Source organism: Corapipo altera, unplaced genomic scaffold (assembly GCF_003945725.1).
Source record: "Corapipo altera isolate COAL_440 unplaced genomic scaffold, ASM394572v1 61211, whole genome shotgun sequence".
NCBI classification, from domain to species: Eukaryota; Metazoa; Chordata; class Aves; order Passeriformes; family Pipridae; genus Corapipo; species Corapipo altera.
Window position 1 is genome coordinate 15,958 of NW_020885178.1, and position 4,203 is coordinate 20,160.

The window sequence follows — 4,203 nt, forward strand, 5'->3', positions numbered from 1 at the left end:
CTTGTGAAACTGCAGGCTCTCCTGGAACCCAAGGATTCCTGGAACACTGCAGAGTTCACGGAACCAAGGGGCCACTCTCCCACTGCAACTACTTCTGAAGCACATAGGACCCTGGGACAATAGGAAATCTCCGAGAATCCAAAGGACATTTTGGGACTGCAGGACCTCATGGAACTAAAGGAACCTTTGGAGACTGTGGAAGTTCATGGAATCCAGGGTCCTTTGGGACATGTGGGGCCTCCTTGAACCAAAGGAACCCTGAGAATATTTGTGGGAACAATTTAAGGCAGCAGCAGCTGCATTCTGTTAATCAGGATCAACAAGCAGTGTTTTGGTCTTGACTGGGGTTTTCCATCAAGAGAGTGCTGTTTGCCAAAGTGGAAACCACTTGGAACGCTCTGCATGGTAGCCTGTGTTTTTCTCTGGTGGTTGAACACAGCCAGCACATGAGGGAAGGGGAATGTGTGGGATCAGGGCACTGCTTTGGGGCAATGGGGGGAATTCCAGTGGACTAAAAAACAAAGCCCAGGCGCTGTTTCCAAAGGAACCCCAATGAAAGGGGGACGCCGCAAATACGGGCGGACAAGTCCCCCAATGGAACTCTGTGTGTGCAACCTCATTTTCTCTTTAAGTACTCACAGGAGAGGGGGTAAAAAGTGGGGGTTGGGACTCCAAAACTCTTCGGTAGGAAATTGGGCATTGATGGGACAGTGGGAAAGTGGGAGGAACAGGGAGAAAGGTGGAAAAGGGAGGTGGTCTTGCAGGTCTGACAGTCCCATGGGGGTCTTTGGGCACAGGGGGGTTGGGAAAGGGTGATGGTCCCCCTGACCTCCCAACTTCCTGTGGGGTGCTGGGGGCTGCTGGATCCAATCTCAGCCTTGGATCATGCCAACACTTTAAGTTTAGAGGAATTATAGAAGTGTGATTGAATCACTTTGGTCCCCCAGGATTTAATGACGGCAAATCAGATCTATTGATAGAAATTAATTCCTTAGGGATACAAATGATCAGACAAAAGATCTTCATCAGAATTATTTACTGCACAATACAAACACTAAAACTACCAGGAGTACAGGATAAGACAGGACAGTGCTCTACCCTACAGCAATTGTTGAAGCAATTCTACTGAAGCTGGTACAAAAGCAATAATTCTTAATTAGAGATGGACGGAACTCCACCAGACCAACACTCGTGGGGAGATCTCTGCTCTCAACCTCCAGGACTGAACTTGGGGGAATCCACACCCCCCCCCCCCCCCAAGAAGGGTTCTGTTGGAAGAAGCTGCCCCTGTGAAAGGGGACTGGCACTTTCTGGTAATAAGGGATGGACTGACAGTCACTGGACTCCAGGGGTTGCCTCACCATCAGGGGGTTCATTCGGGGTGGATGCAGTAGTCAAAACTCTTCCCGCAGTTGGGGCACTCAAGGGCTTCCCTTATCGGTGGGTCCATTGGTGTCTGGTAAAGTCAGAGCTGTAGGTGAAGCTCTTCCCACACTCCCCACACTTGTAGGGCCTCTCCCCAGTGTGGATGAGCCGGTGGGTGATGAGGGTGGAGTTCTGCTTGAAGTCCTTCCCGCATGATGCCAATTTTTGCCCCAAACAAGGCACGGAAGAACTGCTCAGAGACAGAGTTTTCAGTCTATAAGCAGGAGGTATTTATTTTACGGCCGGGGAGCAGCCAGGTCGCCCTGGACAAACTGCTCCGCTCGAGAAAACTTACAATTGAGTTTTTATACACTTTTTGCCAAGCAATTACATCACATATTATGAATATTCATTATATTGCAACATCTACTCTTAATATTCATAACAGGCAGAGTCAAGGCAGAGTTTGAGGCGTGGTCACTAATTTGGGGAGAACTTCGGTGGTCAATCCGGTCTTACTTTATCATGAACCCAGTGTCCTTTCATCATCATCTTCATAAACTTTTGAACCTTCCCTAATTTGGGTAGTATCCTGATGCATTTGGCAAGGACTTTCAGTATCTGGCAAGAGTACCTCATCTCTTGGCTTGTCTCTTTCCTTATCTCCTGTTGTTTTCTTTCCATACGTCCTTTTTGCGTGTGTTAGCATTTTAGTTCTTCCCGTTCTATTCTTTCATGTCACAGTGTCCCTGCATTCTAGTGAATTTATTGCCTCTGTTATTTCCTAATACTGAGTTTTCCATGCTTTGCCTAGAAGCCTGTATTCTGTGTTTAACTCTCTCTAATCCTTACATTGCTCTACTAGATTCGCTTTCCAGGTTTTACCTGGCTTCATTTCCCCCCTTTTCTTTAGAATTTACAAATTCTTTCGTCAAATTCTAATCCTAGAGGGCGTTGTACCATTGCCCAGATTATTTGGGTTCTTCTGACCATAGACCTTAACTTACACCACAGGCATATATTCATGAGGGTTAACAAGAGCATAGCTATGGTTATAATTAGTATTGGATGTATCAGGTAGTGAAAGACTTGTGTTGCTGTCGGGGAGTATCCTGTGAAGATATCCCACCAGTGATGTTGACCTACTTGTGCAACTTTTGTTAGGATATTCTTTATGCCTTTTGAATTATGCTCTACCTGCCACAACATGCGTTGAGTAGTTTGATTCACCTTTCGAACTAACTTCTCCACTTCAGGATGTACGAGCATTTCTTTGAGGAGCTTAGTATCCATGCCTATCTGTAACTTGGGTATTTCATGATACAAAGTATACTTAGCTTTGATTAACTGCTGCGTAGTTATGGGGGCGGTGTAGTTAAAGTCACAACCTATAGCTTTAGTGAAGTTACATATGCAAAAGTTAGTATCATTAGTTATTTCGTGGCAATCATCTATAGTAACCTCATTGAAAGTGGTTCTAATACAAGCGCATCCATTCCCTATATAGAATACCTGTGATTGGACTCTATTGTGTGGAAGCATTTCAAAGGTACATACACTATCTTCAGCATCTAAGCATAGGTCTTCAGCTTCTATAATAGCATTTTCGCAAATATAACCTAATTGTCCTTTAGGAATACATGCTTCTGTACTAATTGACTGCCACTTGTTCTTAGTACTGTCATAGTTTGCCCAAACATTATGATCCACAGGTTTGACAATGACATTCTGATGTATACCTCCTAATGTTAAAACAGGAAATATTGCTCTTTCTTCTGCAGCGCTGATAGTGAGGACATAGGTTTCAATGTGTTCCTGTTGTGGATCATAAGTAAAGTTAACTAGTTGCCACCAAGCCTGGTAGTCTTTTTCAAATCGTGTAGTGGAGCTATCTTTTAGTATTATTTCCCTTATTTCCTGAGGCAGTATGCCTGACATTCCTTCTCTTAATATTCCTGCTGCTACTGATTGTACCCATTGTTGTGTCTGAACACACTGGATAGCAAGTGCAATTTCTTTGCTAATATCTCCAGTATAGTCAGCAATTTTAGCAAAGTCTTCAGCGATATGGTTGGCTACTAAGGTCATCAATTTGACTACCAATTATTGTGTTTCTGCCAAAGTTAGGATGGATGAACTTAAAGGTACTTTAAGCTTTCCCAAATTAGAAGTGACAGTACTTAACTTATTTACTAATACTTCTTGATCTATAGTGTTTAATATGCCAAACCCTGTGCCAACCCATCCACTTAGATCCCTTTGTGTCCGTTTGTGGAAAGACCTAGTTGCTAACCAGGCATTCCAGCCTTTGAGGCTTTGGTGTATAAACGGTTGACAATCTTTCTGTAAATGTGTAATGTCTGTCTGAATGTTTATCTGTACCTTCTTCAGGGAATATGTAGGATCTAACAGCAGCTTTAGTTCGTTCAATTGTCTTATTACTTGGGGCCCTATAAAGGTTAAATTATGTATTTTTCTACATTCTAGAGGTGGAGTGGTTTCGTGAGACGGGCTCACGATTGAATCTGTCGTTAGTATAATGGCGCGTGAAAAATTTGTATTCCTTAGGGATACAAATGATCAGACAAAAGATCTTCATCAGAATTATTTACTCCACAATAGAAACACTAAAACTACCAGGAGAACAGGATAAGATAGGACAGTGCTCTACCCTAAAGCAATTGTTGAAGCCATTCTACTAAAGCTGGCACAAAAGTAATAATCCTTAATTAGAGATGGATGGAACTCCCCCAGACCAACGCTCGTGAAGAGATTATTGATGGAAGGGAATGGACAGAATGCTCTTAGATCAATGTGATCAGGTAAAATGTCGGCTTT

At 43.3% G+C, this 4,203-nt stretch overlaps 1 long non-coding RNA gene across 1 annotated transcript in view; it reads right to left on the bottom strand.

Moving 5' to 3' along the window:
- Nucleotides 1-1,018: 1,018 nt before the first annotated feature.
- Nucleotides 1,019-4,203, bottom strand: part of LOC113940078 — a 3,739-nt gene continuing 554 nt past the window's right edge. The window contains exon 2 of the long non-coding RNA XR_003525403.1: nucleotides 1,019-1,214. This is a non-coding gene — a long non-coding RNA (uncharacterized LOC113940078). The remainder of the gene's footprint in view (nucleotides 1,215-4,203) is intronic.